This window comes from Pelodiscus sinensis, chromosome 2 (assembly GCF_052426305.1).
Source record: "Pelodiscus sinensis isolate ZL-2025 chromosome 2, ASM5242630v1, whole genome shotgun sequence".
NCBI classification, from domain to species: Eukaryota; Metazoa; Chordata; order Testudines; family Trionychidae; genus Pelodiscus; species Pelodiscus sinensis.
Genome location: NC_143053.1, coordinates 155,412,644 through 155,430,313, shown reverse-complemented (window position 1 = coordinate 155,430,313; position 17,670 = coordinate 155,412,644). Strand labels below are relative to the sequence as shown.

Genomic DNA, 17,670 nt, shown 5'->3' with positions numbered 1-17,670 from the left:
CTAAGTTATGTGCAATTTTGATTGAAAAAGATGTTAATCAGAAAACAACCCAGGTGGAAAGATAGGAAAGGGATTTGGATACAGAAATTGATCTGGATTAGAGCGTCTCTAAATGGCAAGGGTGATATACATCTTCATTGTGAGTAGCTCTAGAGAATATTTTATAAATTAATGTATAAATGGCTTTGGACTCCATCACCCTCCTCACAGCTCCCATTGGCTGGAACAGTCAGCCAATGGGGGCATGGTGACATTGCTTGTGGGCACAAACAACGCACGGAGACCTGATGCTCTCACAAGAGTCATGTAGAGACATGCCAACTGCCCTTTGATACTTTAACACATTCAGACTGTGTTAGCCTGGATTCAAGAGATCAAAGTCTGAACACAGAACTATAGAGACAAATGCTTTTAGGCTCATTAAAAAAAAAAAGCTGAATAAAGATTCTCTTTGTTTCTAAAATTGTAGTGTTGTTTGAGTGTTCATGAAATTAGACTTTAAATACAATTAAATTTTCTTCTTAATCTGAGGACACATGCTGAAACAGCCTTTATAAGAATTTGAACTGAGCATAAGCAACCTACAGAATTCCTCAAATGCCTCCCATTGAGAGCTGTCTCTAGACGGCATCATGTAGAAACAGATTTCCCTATTCTAGCTGATTGAAGAACAACAGTGGACCATTATTGAGCATATGTGCTTTGCTATTAGAGAAGAAGCAAGGATGCCAAGACTAGGATTATTGTATAAATATGAATTAAATTAAAAACAGTTTGGAGAAAAAGTTGTTCTGGCTGCTATGTTATCTCTTCAACAGACCATTATTACAAGAGAAAAGTTCCTATGTTTCCTAGAGTCACAAAACATATTTTCTCATGTCAGGTTTTTAGTTTGGCCAGAGTGCAAAGAGTCAGAGCATTAAGTTTTGCATTTGCTGTTACTGATGGACATACACAAATATCCTTGAACATATGTATCTTACTGAACATATCTTCTGTTTTCTAAAAAAGTTCCTCAGTGTAATGTACAATGCAGAAAAGGTGCCTTCAATTTTAAATATTTAAAATTTAGATATGAATCTGCACTTTTGGCTAGCTGCATTATAGACATAGAAGCCGACTGCAAGATCTGGATCTGATTTTAGATTCCAGAACCTTGCCAAAGTTTTTGGAGTTTTCAGATCAGAGGTTTTGTTTAAACCCTTTCTGCTTGTAATATAGTTTTCTTAATTTTTTATAAGATACTGTGAAATAATAGAGTTTTTAGTCTTGAAATCACTCTGAGAAAGGTACATGTCAGTTACACTGGTGAGAAACTAGGAAGGATTTTTCATTGGCAGTGAGTATCTGTCTTCATCAGCTGCATGCTGTGCCTTGTCCAAAGATGAGCATTAGTTCCGAACTTGAAAGATGTATCATTATTTTTGTTTTGTTTTGGGGAAGTGAGGTAGAAGCCAGGAGTTAAAGCAATCTGAGCTGCTGTTTTATGGAATAAGAAATTTGCTTCACTCTTTTCATTAGTTCCACCCACCTATACTGTAATTACAATAGTCTTTCTTCACAATGTGCTTGCAAAGGATTATGCTTAGAATGTGACCAACTGTGTTTAAATGTATCGCTAGCATATTATAGCAGTTTTACTAGACAGTATTGGGGCTGTTATCATGTAGTCTGTCATCATTATTCACATGCCCTATTCAGGGTCGGATTAAGGGGGAGCTAGCCAGGCAGCTGCCCAGCTGCGCGGTGCCCCTTAGAGCTGCAATCAGGCGCTGCGCGCCCTATTGCAGCTCTAACGGGCGCAGCGCGCTGGGGGGGGGGTCAGGGCTGCGCATGCGTCATGCGCCCGGGGGCAGAGCTGCGCATGTGTCGTGCGCCCGCCACCTGAGGCGCAGGAATGGCTCGAGCCGGCCCTGGCCCTATTATAATTTTCATTAAAGTATGAAATAAAAAAGACTGTTTTCTTTTAATACAAGCTCCTGTAAATTGTTCCATTTTTTATTCCTACATATTTTTTTCTTTTCATATCAAATATACAAATATTTATGTTCAGAATGTCAAAATAAATTTCCCTGGATTTGAGGATGCTAATCTCTTGGCATTTCATTGGGCTTTAATGTCAGGTGACAGATTGGCTAATGTATTTGTGCTTTAGGAAGTAGTAGTTACAGTCCCACTTCCAACTTGTGACAAAGGAAGAAACTTTAAGTAGGAGGCAAAAAAGAGGTGTATGCTTTGTAGTATTTTGAACACTGAAATTGTTATTTAATGTATTTATTTTCATACCAACCCTCTACAACTACTTATTCCTCTCTCTATCTCTTTTTCTTTTAAATTTCACATTAAAAAGTTTTCTGTGTCATTTTTGGACTTTATCATCAAATTAAGAACTTGATGGAAGAAGGAACAAATAGCTTTAATATAAAACAACAATTTTCCCTGTGTCTTATTTAATCCCATTTGAACTATATCATTATTAATGTAATCAAACAAATGAACAGTTTTAAAAAGACCTGAATGAGTTGAATTATGCTGTAGCTTAATCGAGTTTTTGTTCCTGGAGCAATAAAACCAGTCAAAATGATAGACTTAGTCATTGAAGTAAATGGCCCACTTTCAGATGCCTTTTCTCAGTTCTATCAAATTTTGATTTTTGTTTGGGGTAATTACATTTCTAGTTAGTTAACACTTCATGGTTTAGTCTCATTGGTGTCTTGGCAGGCCTTATATCCAAATTTTCTTGCTTTCATTTATTTGTGAGTTAATATTACTTGTGTGCATTTGTTAAATATGGAAATTTTGATTATTTGATAAACCTCTGAATAAACCAAGATTTAGCCTAAAACATCAGCAGTGGTAAGAATTTTCACATTGTCCAGGCAGAGCAGTTTTTGACTAATTAGTGCCCAGTATTACACGGACAAAATTCTGGGCTGACTTCTTTTTCCTAGCAATACCAATGAATTCAATAATTATATACTGCCAACATTTTTCTGTGACAGGTTAATAGAAGAGAACACAGTGACCAAAACAAGGGAACTCTTCATTATTTCTTGAATGTTGACTTTATTTTTTCCTCTATGAAAGTGGCCAGACAGCTGGTATGCTGTGACCTCTGCTTAATGCCATAAGCTTTAGTTTCTCCTGTGCCGCTAACGCATTATCAGACTGTACAATTTCTCCATGCATTATGATTGCGCGTTAGTTGTACATTCCGAGTGATGTCAGCATGTTCAGTAACCTCTGTCACTATTTTCTGCCAGTTCTTTCTTGACCTTTCTTGCTTCCTCTTTCCTCCTTCAGGTGCCCAGTTCATTACTTGCTCAGCATGTTTCCCATATGGTGGGCATGTTGCAGCCATCTGACCCTTCTTTCTTTGATTGTATTTTCTAACATGCCCCGCTTTGTCAGCTTCCTGATTCTCATTTTTGTTATTTTTATCTTTGCATTAAAATGTGCAGTATCTTCCTCATCCATGTCTCAGGGGTAGTCTCCAATCTTTTTGTTAGCCACTGTCATCATCCTGTAGTTGATCTGCTCCCTATAGTTGTGGGCTCAGTATGATTGCATGGTATAAACTGATCTTTAGGTTTTTTCTTTTTACTTATGCTAATAAATATCTCACTATTCAGTTTGTGGTCCCCATATCTGTTTGTTTTATCTATCTCTTGTCCCTCAATATATACTTAGGTTGTAAGCTCTTTGGTGCAGGAACATAATTTTCAAATATACATGTGTATAATACTAGCTCAGTGGACCCCTACTCCCTGATTGGAGCCTGTGGGCATTATCACATTCCAAGCAATAAATCAATCAATATAGTAATTATAGTATTACAATGACGTAATCCCTTTACATCAATTTAGATACGTATGTCAGCCAATGGTTTTCTTCCCAGATATAGTGATTTTGATGGATAGAAAATCTTTGCCTGAAATTAGTGCTCCATTTTAACAGGAATGGCAAAATGTTTGGCTGTGTGATTGCTATCAAGATGAAGAGGCAAATTCAGTAAGGATTAACTTTCTGCTTACAATATGCCAAAACAATGAGTTTTAAAGTTCATATTGATTATATTTGCAGCATCATAGCTCTTCTCCTCCAAAATACACTCTCGCTTGTTCTCGGTATTGTTTTTAGTTACATGCATCATAAAAATTCTTGGTAATTACATGGAGCTTTCAGAAACATTAATGCATTTAACCTCATAGCACCCCGTATACATTTTAGCAGGAACATCAGCAATTGCATAATAGTTTCCATTTTAGCCCCAGGTATTCAATCACTCATAATACTGTATTTTGAGAATTCCTCTGCGTTGGCAGCCTCTTTACTCTTTGGGTTTACTAGTAATGCTAATGCCAAACATCTACTTCCCTCGTTAGCTCCTTTTCATTTTTTCTATGCTGCTTCTTATGCATGACATACTCTCCCCAGATTGGTCCGTAAGTCCCTTTTCAAGACCCACCTGTACTGTGATGCCCGTGAGAAACCGTCAGGTGATAATATCTACGTAGAGGAGCTTGCTGAGAGAGACGATATTTTTATCTTAAAGTGATTCAGAACCACCAGTTAGAGCACCTCTTCCTTCTTATTATTGGTCATAGTCACTTGTTGAAAATGTTGTTATATGTTAGATCCTGATCTTGCAGTCATTTTTGCATGTGTTTAATTTTATGTATGGGAATACTCTCATTGAATTCCTGAGACTCAAGCCTCTGTTGCTCCGGTATTGATATCCTAGCAGCAAAATCTAACCCTAAACCAGTAAAGATATCTGGTACATAATGGAGAAGAAATTAGTGTAGTTAGACAAGAAAGAAAAAGATCTGACAAAGGGATACATTAGAGAAGTCATAAATGCTCAAGTCATAAAAGATGTCAGAGTTAAGGTTCTGCATGTAACCAAACTGTTGGCACAGCCTTAATTTTGAATGCTTAACCATGCAACCTTAATGTTCTCTTTAATGTTGCATATTTTGGAATGTGTCCATGTAGGTGGTACCGGCTGTGGTAATAGGTATGGTAATACTTGCAGATTCTGATGTTAAGAAACTGCTTTCCCTATTGTTTCGGTTTCTTAGCCTAACAAATTATCTCCCTGGAAACGAGAACTTTTGGAATTTATAATTGGACCTCCAAAATATGGAAAGACAAAGTGTCCCATAAAAAAACCTTTTGCAATGGAGGCTTAACCGAGGTTTAGGTCTTTTCTTTGAGTCTCTCATTTGGGCCTGTAACTTGTGATTTACAGGCCAAAAGGAAAGACTCAAAGAGAAGAGGTTCTTTGAGGGGCATTTTACAGATTTCTGTTCAGTGTTAGAAATACCTAAGGGAAAACATTTTAATCTTGAAAGAAAGAGCATGTGGAGAGCATTAGCAGCTGAGCAAAACGTGCAACCAATTCGGATTTAATTTAAAGGGAACAATAGAGGTGCCTCGAGAATTTGTCGGAAGTGCTGTGGTTTGGAGTTCATATGCTGATGATAACAGAACTGCAGAAGAGGTGAGTTGCAAATGCTTTATTAAATATCTTCTCAATATAACTGGAAAGAAAAGATGAATTCCACTTTTAATTGGTTACAATGATGATGCTAGAGGAGGGTTGTCAATTATTGATTTACAGGCATGATATACTGCTCATGGTTCCTGCTGTATTTTAGTGAAAGGCATGGTTTAAATGAAGATAATAAACATATAAACTGAGATCACACAAAAAGAAAAGATGGGAATAGGAGTTTCAGGGTTTGTTGTTTGTTTGGTTTTTTTTTGGCATGGGGGGAGGGGGGAAGTCAGCTTTTTTTTTCTAAATAGTGTAATTTGAGGACTAGTTAGCACAGCATACACACTATCTTTTGGCTGTTTCCAGGTGTGATTGGAGATATGTGATTCAGCTTCTTTTCAGTTTGTGAAACACGAACTGTCTGAAAAAACCAGCAATAAAAATACCCTTTTGGGCATTTGAGAATTATTTAAATTAACTTTATCCAGGCTTTGGAACACAGATGCTCTAAGTCCAGTCCTCAAGTCAGATTGAGTCAGAAAAATACTATAATTAATAATTTTGCTTAAAAAATCAGCCTCCTTGAAATAATGGTGTTAGATATTCCTGTTCAAATAAATGGATACATTCAGACAACCTGCTTCTCCAGATCCATCACAGCATTTCTTGACATCGTTTTTGCCCTTGCTTATGATCAGCAAAGAAGCTGTAGTCATGAATTCCTGTCGACAGTTACAGTCATCATTCCATTTTAAGCTGTTTTCAGCCCCCTCCTCCCATTCTCTTTTATTTTCTTTTGAAACTGAGTCTTCTGTTTTGAAAATATTCAAGTTTAGCCTCAAGCAAGGTATGTGTTAGTCCAGAGAGAATTTTAGACAAAGTGGAGAAATCTCTAATGATTACTCAGCAAGTCTATTCAAAATCCTCATCTTTGTAGGGGCCTGAATTTAAAGCTTCAGCAACATGAAAGTTTTGGAGCAAAGAAACCAAAGCATCAATTAACAGTGAGCTTGCTATTTTAAGAGGGCTTGTTCCAGTTCTGAAAGGACTGCTGTGACTGAACATTTGAAAGTTTGCCCTACTTCTCTTGGGCTGAAAATACAACAGTTATCAAATTATCATCTATTCTAACCTTTTTATTATTATTATTATTATTATTTATTTTATTATTTATTTATATTTATTTTATTTTGATTTCCAGAATGATTTTTCTCTTATTTCAGTTTTAAAATTTGGAAGGTTAGAAAAACTCTGTTTTGACCAGTAACAAATATTATTGAGCAATAAAACAAGGCTAATAAAAAAACACTGGTCATCTTCATTTGTGTCTACAGAATGCAATGCAAAGCGAGATAAATGGGTGTGAGGGCACCTTTATTTTTCCATTTGCAAATTTGTACCAGATATTTTTAATGTAATTTAAATGATTGTCTTATTGTATTTATTGTAATCTGGAATAGAAAAGAAATCCAGCAAAAGGTTTTTATTTCATTATTTTTTGGACTTGCAGTCTAACTACACATACATTTCTTTTGGGGATTAAGCACTGCACAGTAAGCAGTATTGTTTGGCACTTTTATAGTACCTTCATTCCAATGATTTCAAATCACTTTATGTGTTTTAACGTATAAAGTTTCACAAAAGCCCCATGAAAATAGGTAAAGTATTAATTAATTAATTGGCATGTCTTCTGCCTTCTGGCATACTGTAATTAAAATGTCTAACATGTCACATCCAAATAACTGGTGTTTCAATTGTCTGGTCTAATCATAAAATCTTAAATCTATGTAATCTGTCAAGGGACTAACACTGTAATTTCAATCTTTGAAAAAAGTGTAACCAGGATGAAACATAAATATTTTAAAAAATAGGACAGTCTAGTTGTATATACATACATATACTGTTAGAGGGGCCGACAGATGATCTGGCTCCATGCTCGTGGAAGGGGCGTGGCCATGGGTGGAAAGGATGGGGTTGAGAGCAGCCTGCCCTCAGCACTACTCTGAGCGAGCAGCATTGACTTCCTTCCCCGCATGCAGCCCTCAGAGCTGCCAGGAGCATGTTGGCTGGTGCTCCAGCAACCACATAAAGGGCCTTGGTCTCTGGCTGCTACAGCAGTGGAAGTGACAGCCAGGAGCTCCAAGCCTTTTTGAATCACCAGGCCTTGGGTCATTTGCACCCTTTGCTCCCCCTGTAGGCAGGCCTATGTTCTGTTTATAACAATGAGCAGGATAAGGTTCTGGTCCTACAGATATCTACTAGTGAGCTGTAGTATTTATTATGGCGACTAGTTTATTCTCCTTTTTTAAAAAAAACAATGTATTCTTTCTATTGAGCTTGCAAATATTGTTTTGAACTCTTGTATTTGTTTTTACTTTGATGTTTAAAAGGCTTTTGCCCATAAATAAAACCAGGGTAGAGACTTTTCTCCCCAATGTGAGGTCTTTATAGCTATAGGGCCTATAACTGCTAGAATCCTAATTACATTTTCGTCTTTGGCAGTCTTTCAGAAGGCTTTTAAGTCAGAGCCCTCTTCTTAGGGCAGTTTGGAGGTACACTTCCTCAGTGTGAGACCTGAGAGGCATTGTGACCAAAGCAAGCATGAAAGGTGGGATCCTCAGCTGATGTAAAGCAGCGTAGCTTTCTTGACTTCAAAGGACTATGACAGTTTATGCTAGCTGAGGCTCTGGCCTGATATATCCTGCGTCTGTAAGTAGGCCTGGCCACTTCTACACCCTGTCTGTGATATTTTTCCCGCAAACTTAGGGTTTGGCCCCGTGTACTCCCATCCCATCTAGTTGAGGGCTATGTGGGATGCTCACTCCACTTAGCAATATGGAAAGGGAATGATAGTTAGAACCACCTGTTAACTCCTCTTCTGGGAGTTGTGACTAGACCACCCCATTCCAGATTGAGAAATCATACTCCATAGTAATGGCGCAAGTGTGCCATAGTTGTTTATATCCTACAAGCTAGCTATGACCACACTACATTGGTTTACATTTAGATTTTTCTTTGCAAAAATAGGATATAAAGACCTAACGCTATTTTACATTAACACGATTTTAGTTCTGCTGAATCTGGTGGGGCCACCATAGAATTGCCATGCTTGAGTTGTGGTGTGTACTGACTCAGTCTGACTTCTCAAAAACTGTTTCAGTACAATACAGTATTATTAAGTAGCTTGGTATTAGATCAACTGAATGCTCTTCCAGAAATGTATACAAGGATTCCCTAAAGACATAGCAACTTTTCATAACCTTGTGCCAGTAGCTGAATGTTTTTTCATAAAAATTCCCTTTTAATTTTGTTTGCTTAGTGTATCTTTTTGTGCCAAAAAAAGCAAATCAGTTCTAAGCTTCTGGGACTAGATTAAGACCACCAATCTTATTTCACTTTAGCATTAATCACAGCACAACCAAGCCCATTTTTAAATCTGTTAAAAATGTATTCGTATTATGTTTAGAACAGAGCTCGAGCAATAATTTTCCTGCCTGTATTCTGCCTATTTTCTATATGGAAAATACAATCACTGTCAAAGTACAGGCAAGTGTTCCCTCTCAGGTGGGTGGCAGCCGAGCATCATGGGTGATTAATTAGCCTCCTTCAGCTCAATGGAGGGAGCCTCTGACTGGGTGAGGCTGATTAATCAATCACTTGCGAAGCTGTGCTGCCCCTCAGTTTAGACAAAACACAGGTACAGACTTCAGATTACTTTCCTGAAGTCTTATACGTAGGCCTAGTTTAAAATTAACTCTGACAAACTTGTTATACAAATCAAAAAACATTGGCACTTAGAAGAGACACTATGAATTCATGCTTAAGAAGTGTGGAAGTGGGAGTAAAGTGATTGAGGTTCCATTCCTGGCTTTGCCATTGACTTGCAGTATGAGTAGGAAATAAAGGCACAGTGAAGGGTCTGTTCAGTTTGAACTACCGAGATCAATAATTCCCACTGATGTGCTTTGAGACTTAGAGGATAGGCCTATCTAAAAAAAATGTCCTTTACAATTTCTTCGTTTTAGAAGAAAGACTGCCAGGTTCTCTTTGTGCTGGAAATTGTAGGTCAGATCTTTGTAGGACCTCAGAAGTTAAGTTATATCAGGTTTTTGCTTCCTTCAAAGAGGTAGCAATGGTCTTATGGAAAAAAGAAGGGAGTGGGGTGCTGATATTTTTGATACTTTGAATGTAATAAAAAAGGAGAACTGTTAAATTCATAACACGGAATATATACATTACAATTGTATGAAGGAGATAGGGTCGAGAATTGCCTTTCAGTTCATCTATAATTCATTAGTGTTTGTAAAACACGTTCACATCCCTTAATGGAGGGCACCCTAGAAGCATAAAGCATAGTTATTTTGATGTGTTCAGTATATAAAAACAACAGCTAAATCCCAAAACACACCTATGGTTTTGGGCAGCATTTGGCCTGAGATACAAATCTTTCTAGAGAATACACAGAGTGGTGCCAGTCAATATCTGGAGTAGCTTTTCCGTGGAAAGACTACTTTCTTTATTGATCTTGATAGGGAAGAGCGTTGTCTGACTCTTCTTTTATTTATCTCTCTCTTTATTTCATGTCTGAATTCCATCCTCCTAATAAACACTATTTCCCTCCTGTTCTTTTGTGTTGTTGCTTTGCCCTCTCTTCTACTTAATTTCCTCTCTCCTTGATGGCCAGCTCCTTTCCATTAATTACAAATCACTTGGAGCACAGGTATATGCAATTTGATGGTGCTCCTCTACCTAAATGCTTTGTAAGGCTATGTCTAAACTACAGGAAAGATTCAAAAGACGATATGCAAATTCCACAGGAATTTGCATATCTTCTTCCAATCTAGGTGTCAGCAAGCCCCCCTTTTTTGAAAAGTCGCGTAAACCTCATATTTTGAGGAAAAGCAGCTTTTCGAAAAAGGAGGGGGGTTTGCCAATAAAACGTGTCTAGATATCGGAAGAAAGATCTCTTTCAAATCTTCCCTGTAGTCTAGATGAGCCCTAAGATTCATGGAAGTTTATATCTCCTCACTAAAGCTAATGGGTGCATATTATTACAGTGCTGCAAAATAAAGATGTCACTAAAGCACAGGACTAGGAGACCTGGAGATCTTGAGCAAGTTTTATAAATTCATACTAAAGAGGTAGTATTTTCAGGTTTTAAGGATTGGAATGTGTGTGTAGATGCTACCCTGACAATCACTAAACAAAGTTTTGGTGTTTATGCATAATAGTCTGTATTTTTTTTAATCTGACTGTCCCTTTTAATTTTTCCTGTGAATTCCAGTGAAAGTAATACATATCGCTCATGTACCAAAATAACCTTAAAATGAAACATAAGCAGAAGTTAAAGATGTTGAATTGTAGCTTAGAAATGTGTGGCCATGTGTACTAAGAAAGATGGAGCTCATAAACCTTGTCAGTTTGCATACTTTCATTAAGAATTTAAATTGATTCTTGTGCATTCAATACCACTCTCAGGTTACTTTCTGCCTTTCAAACCCTTAATATGATCACTCTAGTATTTACTATTAAAACTTGCAATTAAGTTTGTGTTTGCAAACTATGCTTTTTTTAATTGGGTTGCTGCCTGCCCATTCCCATGATTGGCAAATGGATGAGTATACTTCAGCAATCAAAATGCAGTGTAATTTTGCCATGTTTAAAACTGGCGTATCAAATTAAGTTTATGATACTATGGGAAGGAAAACGAAAATATTGGACCAGTTCCATACTTCTCCCATATTCCTAACTTTAGCGGTTTGGCTATGTGAAAGCCTGCTCTGTAACAAGTGCTTTTGTATAGTTTTATGGGAAGTATTATCAGTTCAGCTTGTGGAAGGCCTCTTGGGTTGATGGGTGCCAGATGGGGTCTAAAGGTCACTCTAACTATGGCCCTGTGCCTAGGCTTACCTCAGCATTTCTGCGGCACTAGAGCTTATTTTGCAGGATCTGAGGGACAGATGAGCTGCTCTAAGCAGATGAAGACAAGGACAATCCCAGTAAGATGACAGCCAGCTGTCACTGCTTTTCCATCTCTCTCTCTGCTTGAAGTAGGCTAGTTCCTAGTGGCTGCAGCAGATGTATAAGGGAGGGCTTGTAACTCTTTCTTTAATGGTTGACCCAAAGTGCTCGATGTAAAACTCAATGAACATGCTAAAGAAAATGTGATGGCCGTGGTTATATGAACAGACCAAACCTTGACCTAATGACTCATTTCTTATATTGTTCACTTGAATATTTATTTATTTCCAGGTCATTAAAAATATTTTAGGTCTGATTCATCCTTGCGCTGAGTGTGGGGTGTTAAAAAACCTTTCAACTTTCTATTCAGGGCTGGCGGCAGACTTTACCGGGCTCTGGACAATGTGGAGATGTGGGCTTGAGTCTAGGCCCCTGGAAGGGGCAGGGCCCTAAGTGGAAGGGACAAAGCCAGGGATGCCAGCCCTCAGTAGCACACAGACAGTGCTGCATGGGGTTCCAACAGCGATGTATAGGGCCCGGAGCCTGGGGCCATTATATCACTGAGCCCTGAGGCAACTGTTCCTTTTGCCCCCCTCCATCGGTGGCCTTGTTCCTATGCCAAGGGCCAACACACTTGTAATTCTTTTACTCTCCTGAGTCCCACTAGTGTCGTAGGCATCTTTCTGGAAGGAGGGAGGAAAATTTGTCACAGCTCCACTCCAGCTGGTCAGTAGATGTTTCAAGCAACAGAATGGAGCTAAGGACTCATGCAGTGGGCCATACAACTTGTCCTCCTGTGTGCGCTCTCTCTCTCTCTCTTTCTGTCAAGCATATTCTGGAATCCAAGGCACAATGCCTCCTAGAGTCCCTCTGAGGGTGATGCCGTTGCACACTAGCAGCAGCAGAGGCCTGAGTTTCAACTTAAAGTTTTAATAAAACGATGCAAACTGACATGCTTTATGAGTGCCATCTTTCTTAGTAGGTGTGGCAACACACTACTAAACAACTGTTCAGGGCTGTAACTTTTACTTGAGTTTTATGCTCCACAGAATTCGCCTGCGTGTGATACAGTTCCACATGATCATTAGCAACAGGCCTGTGCCATCAGTTGTACCTTTTTGTCCTATTTCTATCTCACCTCTTACATTTGTTGTGTGACTGTTTTGCCACTTATTCTTAATGAGCCAAGTCTCAAACTCCTTAATCAGGCTATGAATTAAAATATATAAACGAAAGGCTAAATCCTAAGGTTCTTCTTCAGGAAAATTTCCACTATTGACTAACTCATGTAGTTCTGACTGTGAAAACTGAGGCTACATCTACACTGCAGGTTTTTTGCGGAAGGGGAAATGTAAATGGAGCGCTCATTTGCATATCTCACACTCTTCTTTGCATATCTTCTTCCGATCCTTTTTGCGGAAGAGGTTTTTGTGATAAAAAGCCCTGTGTAGATGGGGCCATTTGTTGGGAAAACCCCCTTTTGTGCAAGATCCCTTATTCCTCAAAAATTGAGGTTTAGAGGCACTTGCACAAAAGGGGGGTTTTCCCGACAAATGATCCCGTCTACACAGGGCTTTTTATCACAAAAACCTCTTCCACAAAAAGGATTGGCAGAAGATATGCAAATGAGAGTGAGAGATATCCAAATGAGCACTCCATTTGCATTTCCCCTTCCGCAAAAAACCCACAGTGTAGATGTAGCCTCAGTTTTCACAGTCAGAACTACATGAGTTAGTCAATAGTGGAAATTTTCCTGAAGAAGAACCTTAGGATTTAGCCTTTCGTTTATATATTTTAATTCATTAAAATACACGCAAATGAGGCCTACTTTCTTTCAAGAATTTCATTCTTCATAGATGATAGTGTCCCTTTGAATGGTTGTTATTACCATGTGGTTTTCAAGTGTTATTGCCAGCAGTCATGAGGAGTAATAATCAGGGAACCTCCTGCTTCCATATGCCTCAGAGAAAATGTACAGAATATAAACACAGAGGAAATAATAATAAAAAAATCTTTAGGAATGTCTTACATAGGCTTCTCCAGGGGGAATGAATGAACGAAGCTTCAGTGGAAAGATGCACAGTAACTTTAACACAATATTTATATAATTACATTTTGTTTTTGTAACACTCCCAGTGTTTTGGATCTGAGTGACCCACCTGTGTACAAAAATATAAATAAAAAAAATTCATTGCAAACCTGTGTCTTTTCATACTTAAGTATTCTCAAACTAGGATGAGGTCAAGCTTTCTATAGGGGTTTTATAATCCTATCTCTTGTGGGTTTTGTCTAGCAGAAAAAAATAATTACAAAGGTAATGTTAGATCCTTCAGTGTTAGTGGGGGAAATAAAGCACTAGACTTCCAAGGTCTCTGCAGGCTCTTGAACCCAAACACATACAAAAATTAAACTAAAACCTTATTAGGTATTCCCAAAGTATGAGGAGCACAACCTGTTAGCAGTGGTTTTGTTCTAAGTACTATTACTCATATTAGTAAAGGTTGTAGAACTGAATCCCTAAAATGTAGTATTTTTCTAGAGTAACCCTTCTGCCTGGTGGAGCCAGAAGAAACCAGCGGTGGGTTCAATATCCAGGGTTCCTTTTCAACAGTACAACAAAGAACTGTCTTGAACTTCCATCCAGTAACCAGGGAAAATTACATCCACCTTTGAATGCTTCCCCACTCATAAGCATAGACTCTAAGGGTATGTTTACACTGCAGAGTTTTTCTGGAAAAACAGCAGTTTTCCTGGAAAAACTACACTTATGTCCACACTGCTATTGCATTCTTGCGTTAGAAAGTTGAAAGAACGGAGGGGGTTTTCCGACAGCAGTAAACCACTTTCTACGAAGAAGAAGCTTTTTTCCGAAAAAACTTTTTTGGTAAAAGGTGTGTGTGGACGTGGAAGAGAGTGGTTTTTTTTTAAAGAAGCGGCCTCCAGGAAAAAGTATAGGCTCCCTGCTGGCCACTCCATCCTCAGTAATCACAACTGAAATGCGAGATAGCGTCCACATTGATTGGACACTGTCTTTCAAAAAAACATCGCTTTTTCATTGCACTTTTGTTGCATAGTTGCTCTCTTTCAAAAAAAGTTTTTCCAGAATATCTCTTTTAGAAAAGCTTCTTCCGAAAGAAGCTTGCAGTTTAGATGTAGCATAAGTGTATCAAAGAAGCTTTCAGTGAAAGTCGAGAAGTCACCGAGCATTAATTGTATAAAATGCTGCAAGCAGGATTGATAAATCTAAAACTGCAAGCAGGATATTCACACCAGGGTGAGTGGGGAAGAGTCTTCTGCGTCATGTTCTTGAGTTCTACAACCAAAATTCCTTTTCCTTTCACCCCCTCTCCTTTCCTCCCCCAGCCCCCATCAACACATTATTCACAGTTGTCGTTCTTATTAAATGAGTCATGTCCCATCCAGGGAAGACTGGCTTGCTCCACCATCTAAACACTTCCTTTGGCTGCCTGCCTTGTTAGCCACTGTTTCTGGCTACCCTATCAGCTGCTGTTCCTTGCAGTCTGGCCAGCCAATAGCTCATTACTTTCACTGACCACCCATCAGACACCCCGTGCTGCCATCTGCCTTTTTGCTATGATCTCTGTAGGTCAGTCTCATAGTGATTTTTAGCTGTCAGCAGGCTGGGCAGAAATACTGCCCCCCCTCCCAAGTGATTTCAGCTCTCATTGAGTACTTAACAAAAAAGAATCCTATTTAGCTCTGTCCTTGAATAATGGGGAGAACAGGTTAAATCAGAAGGGATCCTTTGGGAGAAGCCACACCTAAGGGCAGAGTTTTGGGAGGGTAGGGGCGGTAGCAGCAATGCACTCTGGGAGGCAGCTTACTTTTTATCCTGTTCATTGGGCTATCAAGGAGTAAGGGGAAAGTGCTTGCATTCTGTGCATGCCTGTCACATGGACTCCCTTCACCAGCCAGGTGTGAGAGGCATGGATAGCCTGCAGTTATTTTCCCTCCCTGCTAGTCAGGGGAACAGGATGAAAAGCAATCTTCATCCTGAAGCTCATGGCTGCTGTCTCCCCTACCCTCCCAAAACTCCACCCTTGTCTTTGCCCCTCTTACTTTCACAGGTGTCTGGCTTTTGAGCCCCTGACTTAATGAGGTCCTTTCATCTGATGGACATTTGGGATAGTTTAAGCAATGTTCTGCTCCCCTTTATTCATGCAGTAAAGGCAGTAACATTGATAATAATGGGGGGGCGGGGACGGGTAGGTCAGTAGTCTGAGCATTGGCCTGCTAAACCCAGGGTTTTGAGTTCAATCCTTGAGAGGGCTATTTAGGGATGTGGGGCAAATCTGTCAGTGATGGTATTTGGTCCTGCTGTGAGGGCAGGGGACTGGACTCAATGACCTCCCAAGATCCTTTCCAGTTCTATGAGATGGGTATATCTCCATATATTACTATTTTAACAAAATTTCACTACCCCATAATTCATACTAATATGATTTGTAACAAAACACCAACCAAACTGGACCATTTTGAGCAACACTATTTGGTCTGCTGGATATTTTAAGCAGTGTATTTTTGTTCATGTAAATAGAGTTTGCTCCTAAAGTCTTTTCGCTCTCCCACATATCTGTCATGGGAGAGGTCATTCAGACCCTGCTTATGTAGAAATTAAAGCGTTAAATCAGAATATTATTTCCTAAATCCACTCCTTCATATGCGCTTCGATGCTTAGCTTGTTCCATGTATCAGTAATAATAATACTTTGTCCTTTTTGTCTTTTTTGTTTTCATGTCTAGATCCTAAATGAACATTTATAGCTGTAGTTTTACTCATAGAATATGTCTTTATGCCAAGCTCTGAGAGTAGTTATATTATTAAAATCTGGGTTTTTTTCCTAGTGATTTTGTCCATATATGCCCGATTTGTTCTGTTCAGCCGGTGAATTTTCTCATTAGTGTAACTTCCACATTAGGTCCACTGTCTGTGAATAATTAACTGATTATGAGATTAGAATGTTAAACAGTGATTCTAAAAGTGTTTACTTTCTCTGACTCACTTTAGTTATGGGAAAGTATATCATGAAATAGAAATCTAAATGATTTGCTCTTAACTTAATTCTCTGTTTTGTTCTCTTTTGTAAGTTTTTGTGTGTTTTAATAGCCATGTTGTATAGATTGCACTCACTGCAGACAGATGGAACTGGTAAGATCCTAGCTGAGAAGAATACTCAGAAAAATCCCTGCAATCAAAAATTTCCTATAACAGATGAAATAAACAGGGTATTATTGGAATCTCAGCATATGGCAATATACTTTTGCCAACATTTCTGGCGTAAGGAATGCCTGAATATGACTTTGTCATCTGAGGCCTCTGGCTATAGTGCTTCTAGTTTTTCTCTTTTAAAATCTTATTCTTGTTATTAATTTATTACTTGATCACCATTATGAATGCTGCCAGCTTGGGATCACTCCCCTGAAAAGAAAATATTCCGGTCTTACTAAAGTAGAACTTTATTTACAAATACTCACTCTTTCCCATGTGCTTTGATGTTTATCTTGTTCCATTTTTAAGAATGTTTATTAGAAAATAGAAAAATGGTCCTAGTAGTATTTTATTTCAAGGCTCCATTAGAGACCTACTGGCGTGCATACTTGTTTGTATATGTAACATTGATATAATGTTGGGTCTTTATCTTTATTTATTTCTGGCACTTCACTGTATTAGAGATGCCTTAACTGTATAAGATTTTAGAAGAGATATTGTCTAATGAGTTGAGTAAAATATGGTAGGTTCTTTCTTGTCTACATTACAAATGCTTGGTGTTGTACTGGATTAAATTGCAATAGTGTAAATAGTGGAGTTTTCACTGTGGTAACTTCATTGATGTATGCCATTGCAAATTTCCTTAATGCTGAAAGGGCCTAAATATTCAGTATTGTGGTAATGAGTTACTTATGAACAATATGTCTAAGGCATACGTTTCATGCCCTTTCATAGTGCAGAGGGAAACAAATTGACATAATTGACAAAGGAAAGTGTCAAAAAATACTTATCCAATATCATCCCATATGGCTATGTAGCACCCTCTCTGTCACAAATATATATCACACACAGAAGGATTTGTGGCCAGCCAGTGGGGCGAGGAATAAGGTAAAGCTGTTATGGGGCATGGTTCCTTCTCATACTGAGGTATCAGATACCATGAATAGCTTTACAAGTTAATACCAAGTTAATGCAGA

At 38.5% G+C, this 17,670-nt stretch overlaps 1 protein-coding gene across 10 annotated transcripts in view; it reads left to right on the top strand.

Moving 5' to 3' along the window:
• FHOD3 (formin homology 2 domain containing 3) overlaps positions 1–17,670 on the top strand; it is a 592,306-nt gene that overhangs the window by 99,652 nt on the left and 474,984 nt on the right. The window lies entirely within an intron of this gene.